Genomic DNA, 14,892 nt, shown 5'->3' with positions numbered 1-14,892 from the left:
TCTCTTCCTCACACTAAAGTGTGGATTTGTAAAGTGTTATTTGAACATGTTTTTATCAGCAATAATGTGTAAATATTTAAGTTAAAAGCATGCGCGTGTGTCTGGCACTTGGCTGAGGCGCACACAGATCTTCACAATCACAGAACACTTCTATAAATAGTCATGCACACGTGTCTATAAAGATAAACTCACTAATAAGGAAAAATAAATTATTTTATAATGATAAAGCCTAATAAATCTAAATAGAACTGCAAAGTGCTCACAGGACAGTTGTCAGATTGTCTTTATCAGATGAGTCAGCATGACAGCTGGAGCAGCTGTAGTGTTTATGTCTGCGTGTTTGTTATGATCCAGAAAAACAATGTTTAAACAATTATGATCTATAACATACAAAATTACAAAAATTAATTAATTATAAAATACAACACAATTTCAAGATGCTTCAGGTTTAAACATAACCAGTTACATGACATTTGCGGTTTATTTATTGTATTGATTTTTGCAGACGTTAATGTAAATTAAACTATTTACACATGAAGCTGCTTTGGAAGACGTCCTGCTGTCTCCATATATTGCGTGCTCTCATGCTTCCACTCTCAAACCAGGAAATCTTTTCTCTTTGTTTCCTCCTGGTAAATCCGCCACCACTTGCGCTGCTGGCGCACCTGCCTCTTAAAGGTGATGACAGCTGACTTTCTGATTGGTTTATTGCATGTTCAGCCTAAACTTGCCTGTGAATTAATGAGGGCACCTGGGCAGGGCAAAATATCACTCCTGCCCCTGGCACAAGATGGCAAAGGTGGATTTCGACACACCTTGAAAAAATTGAATCCATTGCGCCTCGCGCTTTCCACTTGTGCTTTAGACCAGCGTAAGATAGGGCCTTTGGTCTTCTTTGTTTTTTGTTAGCACAGAGGAAACACACCAAACTCCATTTGGGTGCTGCACCTTACCTTGTCTTGCAACACTGTAGTCACCGGCACACTTAGCAGACAAGGACAAGGACACAATGTCAGAGACTGATGGAGGACAGATTGATGCCTCCGAATAACATTACAGTACCAACATTTAAGGTGGCTTTGACCAGATGATGAAGACATCATGGATTTAGGTGGGGATGGGAGGCATGGAGTGGTTGAGGAATGAGTGTGCAACAAATTAACTGACCCTTTGCTAAGCAATGCCCTACTTAGTTATTGTTGCTAAGCCTGCCAAGCTTTCTAGTCTCATACATTCATGCAGTTTACTAAGAAGATGCAGATCTAAGATTCAGAACAGTAAAACTAGGAATCAATGGGAGCAGGGTAGTTGGAAAGAAGAGGCTGTAGAAGAAATACAAAATTAGGGCATCAATTGAGCAAATGTGAAATAGAATTTTAGATTAAGTACCATATATTGGCTTTATTTTCCACTACAAGCGACAGCTATCTCACTGGATAATTGGAAGCTTCTTTGCTAACTAGCTGGCTAATTGACTGACTGTCTTGCTCACTGACTGGCTGACTGTCTGTCCATGCCATGAGCAAAATATCTACACAGTGCTTCCGCGCACAGTGAAGGACTGAAATTTACCTCCGGGCCTCCACTGAACTAGATCAATCAGATCTGCTTTGTCAACCAGAAAGCAAGAGGAGGGAGGGCAAGAGAGAAATGGAGGGAGGGAGGAAGAGAGAGAGAAGGAAATGGACGGAGGGAGGGAGGGAGACAGAGAGAGAAAAGGGCAAAGAAGGAAAATTAGGGTTGTAGGAAGACGAAATAATAATTCAAAAGAAATATGTGTGCCACAGTAACTGGAGGTGTTCCCTCTCCCTAACATGTTAAGCACTGTAAAGACAATTATAGACCTGGGCAATAAAAAGATAGCAATATGTATCACTGATCAACATGTCATCAGTAGCGATAAGTGACTATTTTGAAAGTAGATTGATAGAATGTTCACTTAAATGCAAACCATTGGTGGATTGACACCGGATGGTGTTTGATATTCTCCTGGACTCACATTCTTCACATATATATTATGATTCAATGTGTTATAAACTCTGTGTTGTGATTTTGCTGTTCTGTTTTGTACATGCAACATTAGGCTAAAGCAGTAGAAAGTTATTATGGTATACCAGGGTATTAAGAAACCCTAAAGATATGATTTTCAATATCATCATAAATACAGATGCTCGTGACCAGGGGTCAGTCCCTGCATGGCAGCGCAGCTGAGCAGCATAGCTTTCATAAGAACTAAGTAGTTAAAATAATTTATTTAAAATTTAAAATGTGTTGTATCGATCAGCTAGTGCACGGAGGTTACTGGAGTTCATTCCCACACACACACACACACACACACACACGCACCCATCACCGTCACACACACACCTCCGCGCTGGAGCCAATGGCCGCAGACACCTCAGTGTCTTATATTGACGATTCACCAAGATGGCGCACACACAGTCTGACGAGGGAGCGGTGAGGCCTCCCTGCTGTGGAACACCTTGCGTGCATCTTTGCTTTCGTATTCAATAGTCTTCGTGGTTGCTGGGAGCTGTATGGTGGAAATCTGTCGGGAGAAGTCTGGTTGTGTAATCACCGAGGACACGTACCCAGTGGATTATAACATCCTCGATTCCCCACGATCACCTGAAGCCGCAGCGTCTGTGGAATACTTCTGACTGACTGGACTGGACTTACTGGACTGGACTGACTGGACTCGACTAACGAGAGGTGACTCCGGTTTGCCGTGAGTTCTTTTTTGTTCTCCTTTTTGCTGTTTATTTCTTGGGGGTAAAAAACTGAACTGACTCTTCTTTTTGAATCAAGTGTTTTGTTTTGTCCACCGAACTGAACTGTGGGAACAGTGTGCCTTTTCTTTTGTTCTGTTAGGACTATTTGAAGGGGAAAATCCGGACTGGATTATTTAGAGTTTCTGGAAGGGACTGTTTCATTGGTTGCTGTGATTTGTGTGTGTGCTTCAATACCTGTGGCCTTGTTGGGGGAAGGGTGGTATTTTCTTTAAGGTGAAAAGAGTTTTTTTGTTCTTGAATTTATGTGCGGTTGACAGCTTAAATTATAATACTGACTCACACTCTGACGAAGTATTGTTAGGCGCTGACCTAACTGGCACCCCAACCATATACGTCTGACCGTTACAGTGTATATTCTTTCACTGATAAGAAGAAACAATCAGAGATTGTGAGAGAGTGAGAGATGAAGGAGGCTAAATTATCCTATGTTGTTTTGTGAGAAAACAAAAATAATAATCAATCATTCATTTAATCATTCATTCATTCATTCATTCATTCATTCATTCATTACCCTTGTAGGGTCGCGGGGGGCTGGAGTCTATCCCAGCTAACATTGGGCGAGAGGCGGGGTTCACCCTGGACAAGTTGCCAGTTCATCACAGGGCTGACACATAGAGACAGACAACCACTCACACTCACATTTATGTCTATGGACAATTAATAATGACCAATTAACCTATTTAATGCATGTCTTTGGACCAGTGGCAGCTGGTGAATTTTTCTCCAGGGGAGGCTAGAGAAAAAATCAGAAAACACATCTTAAGGTATATAACCTCATGGAACTTAGTTAAGGGAAGCTACTTCAGTTTCTGCAAATCCTTTGTAATAATTATATTTCATCTTACAATTTGTGCTGACTAAAGTAGGCAAAAAGTACCTCAATAAGTATGAAAAAAATCTGCTACTACAAACCTTCACACAATGAAAGAAAATTATGAACACAATAAAACCTATTAGAAAATAACAAGATTTAAGAGTAATTAAATAAATAAATTAATTAAAAATAGCTGGTGGAGTCATGTGGGACATTGTCTGGTATGGCTGTGTAGTTGAGAGCTCCGCAGGGCTGAGCACAATATACCCCTCTAAAAGGTATTAAATGTTGTCATAAAATACCCAAATAGAAGTCTAACACTAACTGGAACAACTCGGGAACATGGCTGATAGGAAACCAACTGCACGGGGGGAGAAGAAAGAAGGAAAAGAGGTAGCTTATGATAAAACTTATGTTATATCTTAAGCAAAAGAGGGCAGATTTTGCATTTATATCAAAAAAGCTACAGACGGACTGGGTTGGTCAGATTTTTTACAGTACATTCTCATCCAGTAGCGAGGGGTTGTTATTTTGATTCGCAAAACTGTGACCATTAAAATGTATGACCAGAAATCAGATACAGAGGGAAGATGGGTTGCAATTGATGTGGACCTAATGGGCAGGAGATGTTCATTAGTAAATATATACGCCCCTAACACAGACTCTCCAGAGTTTTTCTATAACCTACATGCAGTAATACAGAGTATGGAAAATACTGAAATTATAATTGGAGGCGATTTCAATCAAGTAAGGCATAATACATTAGATAGATCAGGCAATGTGGGTAGATCTAGGAATATTCAGAAATCCCAGATAGCTATCGATACTATTTCAGAGGAACTTAGTCTTGTTGATGTATGGAGGCTGACTGAATTGGCTAGAGAGAGGCTGGGGGCATGCATCACACTGGGGAAGGTTCAACAAGCGCTTAGATGTCTCAGTACTGGGAAGTCTCCTGGGGGGGGGGTGGATTTCCCACAGACATTTATAAGTCATTTTCTGACCTGTTGGCCCCGAGACTTCTCACTGTTGTTCAGGATGTGTTTCACAGGGGAAGCCTGCTGGAGAGAATGCAGAATGCAATAATAACATTGATACATAAGAAGGGCAAAGACCCACAGCATTGTGGGAGCTATAGACCAGTATCCTTAATTAACGTGGACACCAAGATTTTGGCCAAGATATTGGTGTTAAGACTAGAACTGTGCCTCCCTACAATGATCCACCCTGATCAGGTGGGATTTATTAAGGGACGGTCCTCAGCAGATTATTTGCGCAGACTGCTACATTTGGTATGGCAAACGAGGAACAACATGGATCCGGTGGTGGCTTTCTCTCTGGACACAGAGAAAGCTTTTGATAGAGTGGAATGGGAGTATTTATTTGCAATTCTTGAGAAGTTTAATGTGGGTGATGTATATATTAAATGGGTGAAATTGTTGTCCAAAGGCAGCTGTCTTCACGAATGGGAATATTTCTGTCCCTTTTAGACTATCACGCGGGACTCAACAGGGTTGTCCCCTTTCTCCCTTGATCTTTGCCTTGGCTTTGGAACCCTTGGCCTCAGCAATTAGCAACTATATCGATATTAAAAGAATTGTTTCAGGGCAAAAAGAACATAAACTTTTATTATATGCAGATGACATCCTATTACTGTCAAGTAACCCTGAAATTGCAGTACCTCATATTTTATCCATGATTAGTTATTTTTCTCGTATATCAGGTTACAAGATCAACTGGTCAAAATCTGAAGCGATGCCTTTGTCTAAAATATGCCCTCCCAGTATTCGCAATAATTGGCAATTTAAATGGCTCCCATCTGGACTGGTCTACTTGGGGATCATGATTACCCCAGGATTAAAAGATGTAATGAATTTAAATCTACTGCCCCTTATCCAAAACACTGAAAGTAATTTACAAAACTGGTCAAAATTAAGTTGATCATTAATTGGAAAGATAAATTTAGTGAAGATGATTACAATACCACAGATTAATTATATAACAAGCATACTGCCTCTGGACTTCCCACTCCCCCTTCTGTTTAGATTTAATAGGGCCATAAGTGGCTTCTTGTGAATGGGGAAGAAGCCTGCTTTTAACAAAAAGAAATTATATGCATCAGTAGAGGAGGGAGGTCTAGGATGCCCAAGAATAGATTGGCATCACCATGCCTTCAGTCTCAGTCAGCTCTCTAAGTCAAATATGTCGGAGGTCTGTGCTCCTGCCTGGGTGGCAATAGAGAAAGAGCTGATAGAGCCCTTCTCAGTGCAAGCTTTCCTCACCCAGGCAGGAGGTGATGTACCTTACAGAAACCATGTGTTGGCATTTTCTCAAGAAAGTTGGAGATGGGCCCACCAGGCGTGCAATTTGAACTATTACCACACTATGGGATCATCAATATGGTATAATAAATCATTGAAAATTAACAAAAAACAGTCATGTGGGAAAATTGGGTGAAGGCAGGGGTAATGTTACTGGAAGATTTATTTGACAGGAAACACTTAATCTCCTTTGAACAATGTATATCTAAATATGACATCCCCAGCAAAGATTTTTGGAAGCTCCTTCAGTTAAGGAGCTGTATTACAACAGCAGATAGAAAGGTCAAATTTGCACCTGTCTCTTGTATTCAAGAGCTATGGTGATCAGGCTGGAAGCTTAGAGGAGGGACATCTAGGTTGTATGACATGTTTAGAAGACATCAAACCCCAAACTACGAAGGTATTAAGTTTGCATGGGAAAAAGACCTTGGGGCACCTATTGGAAGGAGGAGGAAACAATTATGTCCTGGTACACTATAGCCTGAGACATGCAGACACGGCTTATTTAATTTAGAATATTGAATAGGAACTACTGGACTCCAGCAAAAATGTCTACGTTGGGACTTAGGAAGATGTGAGAAGGAAAGGGGTACACTGGTACATATGTTCTATGAATGTGGGATGGTGCATAACCTCTGGGTGGCTGTTATTCAATGTATCAATAAAGTACTGAAGATAGAGTTCAGGGAGGGGCCAGCTTTATGTATTCTGGGTATTTTGCCAAGGAAATCTGGCCTATCCACACAAATACACACATGGGTGAAACTAGCTCTCGCAACAGGAAACAGGGTAGTCTTGAGACACTGGAAGTCAAAAGAAAAGATCAGTTTTAAGGAATGGAGAGATGAACTAACCAAGATAGCTTCTTTTGAACAACTTGTTTATAAGATTAATAATAATCTGGATTTGTTCTTGAAGGTATGGGCTCCTTATTTGGAAATGATTGGAAAGTGATGATAATGGCTAATATCTGTGCACTCTCCCATGTACCTTATATCTATGTAGGTTCAAGGAATAGCTATGTCATGTAACATTGTTTTGTGATGAATTTAACTGTCAAGAATGGGCACCATATTATTTATCTTTAAATGTATTTTATTTTGTTACTTTTAAGTTTTTTTTCTTCTTCTTCTTTTGCTTGTTACTGTCAGGTTTGTTTATTTTTCTTAAAATGTTGACTTCATCTTGTTTGCAATGCTTATATTTACACATTGGTTGTGCATTTGCATTTGTAATGAAAAGTCAATAAAAAGTTAAATAAATTTTTTTTTTTTTTAAATGCCATCTGGTGATTTAAAATTTACTTTTTGCATGTAAATCAGTCCCTCCAGGATTTCGCGGGCTTATTTCAAGATTGTTGCGGCCTAAAATCCCTGAATTTCGCGGCAGCCTTTCTAAAAAATTGTGATGTAAGTTGCAATGTTTTAAGCACATTTGTCGCAATTACAACAGTCGAAACTAACGTGATGGTTAATGACATCAACACCAACCAGATGCACTTACAAAATTAAACAACTGTATAAGGAGGCCTATACGTAAAACAGGAGAGTCTATTTTTCTCTGTGAGAAACTTTCAGACCTTCTCACAGCAGAGTGAACAGGTGAGGGAGGAGAGGAGGGCAGACTGATCACTAATCAATCACTGATACTGTCGTCCTCTCAGACTGATTAAAAAAATAAAAATACCAAAACAGGTCACAAACCAAACCTGGGTGTCCACACAAATAAAGTCTTTGTGTGAAACACTGCAGAGTGTAACATCATGCTGTTTACAGACTGATGACAACAGAGTGAGAGACAGAGAGGGTCGTGTCGAGAAGGGAACACTAGACCCGCGAAAGATCGCGTGAGTTTGATTATTTTAGTAGAAATAACGAACACAAATCTCGTGAGAGTTGTGCAAATAAAGCGTTACCTTCTAGACACAACCGGAAAAGATGCGCAGCTCCAAAAATAGAAAATCATGTTGTGGTGTCGATGTTTTTAATGTGGCGGGCCGCCATAAATAAAACACTATTCACTGAACCACAGAGTCACTGAAACACTGATCACTGACCTGCTGTGATGGAAAAAATACTCACATTCTTTACTTAGGTATTTTTACATTGTGGTATTAGTGTTTTTACTTAATTACAATTTAAAATTTGTGCATGGTATTGTTTCCTTTTTTGAAAAATCAACATTTTTATTGCTGTTGTTGTACTTTAATGGTATTCTTATCGCTATTTTTTTTATTACTAAATACAGACGTGCAAACTCATAAGAGGAGAAAAAGGTGTCATGTTGGTAAACCAGTCCTCTGTCCTCTGGGGGTCTGGGAGCGTCTGTCCTGCTCCAGAAGAAAAATGTTTGATTTTAACATGTGAACAAAACATTCTGGTGACTGTTTCAGTTTAAAGAGTGAGTTCCATCTTCTGTTTGTGGTTTCTGCAGATATTACTACCTTTACTTTTACCTTTGTACTTGGAAAAAAAAGTAAAAAGTAAAGTGAAAACAGTAAAAGTAAATCTACATTAAAAGTAAAGTTACTTTGCTGAGTATTTTTACTTTAGTAATTTATAGTTGTTCATTTAATAGACCTGTCTTATCTTTTCTTTTGTATATTTCCATTGTTCTTAAATAAAGCAAAAGTAATGTAATAGAAAAAAATGCAGAACACGCAATATTTCTTATCTGATTACTCGATTAATCGGCAGAATAATCAATAGATTATACTTAAATTTTACTGGTTCGGCCCACTTGAGAAAGTTAGACATTATGATATTCCGGACCTTTGCTTTAGGAAATTTTCTCTAACTGGACCTCTTTGAATTTTAATTGAATACCCCTGGTTTAGAGGATGTTAAGACAGTTTCGAAAAATGATTGAGAAAAACTGTAAAATCGATTGGTTGATTGGTTATTGTCATCCTGTATAATTTGACAGCTGAAGGTAGGCCAACATTGTGTGTGTGAATTCACACATACTCAGTACATTTACACATGTACTTGAGAGATGTTTGGAGGTTCTTGCAATTTTCTTGAGTATTGTTGGTGCTATGTACTAATGCCTCAATAAAATAATTCACTGGTAACATCCTGAACAGACACAGTAATCAAGTGCAAATACTGTTACAGTGCTAAAATAAACTACAAGTAAAAGTACTGCTGTCAGAAAATACTTAAGTAAGAGTACAACATATTCATCCCAAAAACTACTATGAGTAGCTGTCAACTTGGGGGTTGACAATTTTGTGTATTTTCCTTTACCAGTACTTGAAAATGCTAACAGGCCATCAATCATTAATTTAAAAGATACAAAACAAGTTTTTTCCCTCATTTTCTTTCTTTTTTTTTTCTTGTCACACCCCCCTTTTAAGTCTGTCTCATTATTCAACAAATGGCTCCACCAAACAAAACAATGTCAAATGATTTGTAAATTACTGCCATGACTATTCATTAAATATTTAGAATACATTTTTAATTGGTTAAATTCTTAATGTCAATTAATCAATTAATTATTAATCCTTAACATCCCCACTCCAAATGAGTGCTACTCATTTTTCATCCTTATGTCCTGGTTTTTATAGGCCTGTTTGTGATCACATCACTTTACTGGCTATTATGGCAAATGAAAGGTTTGGATATTAATTCAAATTGTACTCAGCTCAACCAGTATTGAAAAAGAAAGTAAGTAGATTACATGATGTAATAAATACTTAAGTACAAGTAAAAGTACAGACTTGAAAATCTACTCATTAAAGTACAAGTACCCACAAAAATTACTTCATTTCCACCCCTGATCATTTCACCTGCATGCAAAATTTTGATTGTTGACAGACAGAGTGGGTTTTTTTTTTTTAATGTATTCAGTCTTGTTTATTTACACGTTTTCTAATAGAGGTTAATTGTTAACACTTGACAAGCCCATCCACATTTTTGAGCCAATTTAAAATAAAATAAATAAAGTATTCAGTATTCAGCTACTTGAATTGTATTTGTATTGTGAAGCAGGTTTTGACATGGGTGTTGTGCACAATTTGTTCATACATAAAATGAGTGTTGGGGGGAATTGGACCAATGTTTCTAAAATTCTGAGCCCTTATTTTTCAAATGTGTGACAATTGCAAGTACATCTTTATGAGTATGTGTGTGAAGCATAACTTAATAGCATATAAAATCAGTGAAAAAACAGCAATATCAAAAATCAATACATGTACATTGGGTCACATAAAACCCTCCAAACTTTATATGCAGTCTGAATTAAAGTGAGACTGAGTGAACAAGAGAGACATCACATTTCATAATGTATTTATCACCCCCAATACTACAACAGTTTTCCCTTCTCAAAATGAAAAAGTATGACACACTGTAGCAGTTACAGCCTGTGACAAATCCTGGTATAGCATTTTTTTCTGTCCTCGCTGACTGTTTTCGTTGTCCTGCCCCATATTTTCTTCTTTTCATTATTCTCTATTCGTTTTTTTCCCTCTCTGTTCTCATCTTGTTTCCTGACTCCTTTCTTCCCTCATCCACCCCCTCTCAGATCTGGGGAACTCATCATCCAGTGTCTCTTCTTCCGTTGCTGTGGACAGCAGCATTGAGCGTCTGCTGCGGAAGAAACAACACACCAACAGCAGCCTGCTCTGTAACCCAGACTTCCCTTCTTCTGGTTCAGCTCCACACTCTCCCAGCACTTCACCTCGAGGCATTACCATCGCTGCTGAAGCCAGCAGCAGAGACTCCCAGCTGGACAGCCTGTTCATGCAGCACTGTGATGTGGAAAGAAAGAAGGAAGTGTTCCTGGAACACCTGAGGCAGAAGTATCCTCACCATGCTGCCATTATCATGGGACACCAGGAGCACTTGAGGAAACAGGTGAGATTTAAAGCAGTGTTGGTATGCATTACATGGTATTCGATGGTATCAGGGGAGGAGTGGAAGTAACTAACTACAAATGCTCTTATATAATATTACTTACTGTAATTAAGTAGTTTTTTGGGTACTTGTACTTTTGCATTTGCATTTGTCTCCAATACATGATCTGATTGCAAACCAGCCAATGAAAAACAGGACTAAAACTAAACACTGCAGCAGCACAGGTTTGGAGTAATTGTTGATGATTTATGATTAATCAAGTAATCAGTTTCAAGAATTTACCCATTTAAAACTGTAACCATGACAGAGCCATTTGTTGAGTAAGGAAACTAAAACTTTAAAATGGGGGGGAGAAAATACAAAAAAACAACAACAACAAAAAAAAAAAACAGAAAAAATTTGAAAATTAGAAAAAAGTAAAAAGAAAAAGAAAAAACAAAAAAACAAAACTTGTTTTCTTTCTTATACATTATTAATGATTAATTGATTGTTAGCATTTTGGAGAGGAAAACCCTTTGGAGTGGTGAGTGTGACCACTGAGTAGAACAGTGAGGAAGTAAATTTAGACTGAAGAATTGGTGAAACAGAAACCTCTTTAGTTGAATGCTGAATCAGCATGCTATCAGTGCTTAAAAAGTAACAAATACTCTGAGTAGTTTTTGAGATGAGTAGTGTCTACTTTTACTTAAGAATTTTTTTAACGGCAGTAATTTTCCTTGAAATTGAGAAATATTTTAGTAACGTAACAGTACTTGTACTTGAGTACAGACTTTTAGTACTCCGTCTCCATTACTGCATGGTATGCATACAAGTGCTGAACACAAAGAGTGGGGAGCAGGGTGCTGCTGACCTCACTTGACCTTCACAAATGAAGGCTTAAAGGTAAACGGTTAATTTCAGCACAGGGTTGTTTAACAAGGTTAAGTTGCAGTACACATCCTGCTGCACATAGAAACAAATGTTATATACAAAAATTACATCTTATGCATGTTGGTTAACTAAATATTATGTCATAGAAATAAAATAAACTAGTCTATATTGCATAGTGAAGTGCTGAGGATGAACTGAGGGATCTCATAGCCAGAGGGAAGAAGCTTCCCTGTAGTCTAGAGGCACAGTAGGAGATCGTCTGTATCTCTTGTCAGACAGTTTCAAGGGTGAACAGACAATGGCTAAGGTGAGTATTGTCTTATCATGATCAATGATGTTTTGGACAATTTTAATCACCCACTGAAGAGTCCACCCACTTCACGCTCTGGGCTGTGCACATCCCATGCCAGTTTGTGATATTTCCAGGATGCCTTACATTGCTCCTCTGTAAAAGAGCTCAAGCACAGGAGTTTTGAGTTTTTAAGAAATACAGCCACATCTAAGCATTCTTTACCAGAGTGGAGATACGTTATGTATATGCTGATTCCTAGCAATCTAAAACTGTTCACTGGCTCCACCTCAGCTGCACTGATATAGGCAGTGGTGAAAAGATTACTGAAAGAATTTACTAAAGTACTATTACATTACTAAAATTTTACTCAATTACAAGTAAAAATACTGGATTTAGAAAAATACTTAAGTAAAAGTACACGTATTCTACTCAGAGTATTGGTTGTTTTTTAACTGGAAGGAAAGCACTCGTTCATGTCTGAAATCAATGCACTGGGTGTTCAAGTGACTTAAACATAAACCCATCCATGTTTGTGTAAAAGATGCCGTGGGCTGCTGACAAGGTATAAAGAAGGAGAATGTTCACACATGGAGGAAGTGGTGTTGGTAGATGGATCAAACAAACACAGAACTTTAATCCAGGAGACTGAGGTTCATGTCCCATGTGAAACCAAAACATTATTGAAAGTTATTAAGTATGAATTTCAGAGAAAGACGGGTTGAATATGTGCTCTGTACAGTCTGCTTCCACCAGTTCAGATCTTTGGATAGAATTCTGTTGGTCAAATTTGATTAGACATTTCAAGTTAAAATATTAATGTGTTAAAATGAACAGGCATGTGATATGGAAAGGAGTCTATGTTGGAAGAAATGCAGAGAACAGCTGGCAGATCATTTCCATATAATCTGGAGCTGCCCAGCCATTCAGTCATACTGGCAAGAGGTAATACAAGTCATAAGGAATATTTTTGTAGATGGCTTTGACTGTTCTTTCTCTACAGTTAATTTGGGCAATATCACACTATTAGCAGCCAGCAAGAAAGCTGTAACAGACTTAACCTCCAGTAAAGACTGACTGGATAAATAGCGTGAGCGATGTTCAAAATATGGACAGAATTACTTTTCCACAAAATCTAGAAAAGATTGCATTCCTGTGGATAATGAGGGCAGGCAAGCAAGCTTGTCATGTTGGCTAGCAGCAGCAACCATTTCATCGACAAACAAAGCAGACTTGTTTTCTTCAAGTTATGAGTAAATCAAAGACTGAATAAGTATGGACAGTGAGTGGGAATCTCTTCTGGCTGATGTTGAGAAGAAACTTGTAACTTTATCAGTCACTGATCTCAGTGCAGTAAGTGAGGAGCTAAGACTTCAGCCCAGCGAGGAGATAAAATCTTCATGTCAGTTACTGAGAAGGCTGATCCTAGGTTACCTGGAGAGCTTCTGGTGTTGAGTGAACACTGGCTTTAGCTGCCACTGTTCCCGGCTTTCTTGAAACTTTTTTGTAATTTTATCGCCTGTGGACTCTGCAGTTGTTATCTATATGATGAGCATTCGTTAACCCAGTCCTCCTATCTCGTAAGTTAGCTGACATTCATGTCTGTGTGTGTTTGGACTAAGATTAGCCTACCTGCTGCCTCCACTGCTGCCACAGCCTCGGCAACTATGTGGGCTAGTTGTGTGTGGCTTGTGCTGGCCTGGACTGTCCTGTCCTTAGTCCATCATCCAGCGACAGCACTACTCACAAATATTACAAATCGCCGGATTCACTTCCTCCTCACCTGTACTCTTCTGATTTCTGTAACACTTTGGTATCATTTTTCTCTTCAAAAATCGAACATATTCACCAACAACTTACATCCACCTCTGCTTCAACTTCACCTGCCCCAGTTTCATTTGCCCCCACTCATTCACTCTCAGTATTCACCCTACCTTCAGTCAATGAAGTCTCCAAATTCATTAAGAAATCCAAATCGTTAACCTGCCAATTAGACCCTCTTCCCACTGTCCTTGTAAAAGCCACCCTCCCCTCTCTGTCCCCTCTCATCACAGACATCATACACTCTTCCCTTATCACTGGTGTTGTTCCTTCTGCCCTCAAAACAGCTGCTGTAACCCCAATACTCAAGAAAACAACCTCAATAACTTCCGCCCAATCTCAAATCTTCCATTCATTTCCAAAATTCTTGAAAAACAGTTGCTGCTTAACTCCACACCCATCTATCCTGCAATAATTTATATGAACAATTCCAATCTGGTTTCCGTCCCTTCCATAGCACTGAAACAGCACTCCTTAAAGTCACTAATGACCTCCTCCTTACTGCTGACTCCGGTTCTCCGGCCTATAAATAAAATGCATTATTGTTATTATTATTATTATTATTATTATTATTATTATTATTATTATTATTATTATTATTATTATTATTAGAGTGAAGTGGTTACTGGTTTAGAGCATGTAGGACTGCCAGTGCTTTTAGCCACTAATGATTTCATTGACAATTTGAGAAGAGACTGATGACACTGGAGGAGTGGGCAGCCGGAGACTGTTGTGGAAGCCCCCTGTCGACAAAAGATGGTACTACACCTCAACCAGTTTTGTCACCATAGAAGCCAATCAACATAAGAGGCTTAGAAAGAGATAAAAACTACCATACAAAAACTATCATTGAGCTTTTTAAGACAAGTCCTGAGGACTCACTTCATAGAGAAAGATGCTACAGAACCTTATCATTCATTGGCACATGCTGTCCAAGAGCCAAAAGACACCTTTGTACAGTTTCTAATCCATGCCATGTCCCTCAGACAGAAAGTTCGGTTTGCACCTGAGAGAGTCCTTGTAGCACCCAATAATGTAATAATTTACTGAAAATGTAATAATGCCTGAAAATGTAATAAAAATTGCACTTAACTCAATCGAAAATGTAATAAAACCCAATATTGTAATA

The sequence above is a fragment of the Lutjanus erythropterus genome, chromosome 12, assembly GCF_056507025.1.
Source record: "Lutjanus erythropterus isolate fLutEry1 chromosome 12, fLutEry1.hap2, whole genome shotgun sequence".
Lineage (NCBI taxonomy): Eukaryota > Metazoa > Chordata > Actinopteri > Lutjaniformes > Lutjanidae > Lutjanus > Lutjanus erythropterus.
This window is presented reverse-complemented; position numbering follows the sequence as displayed.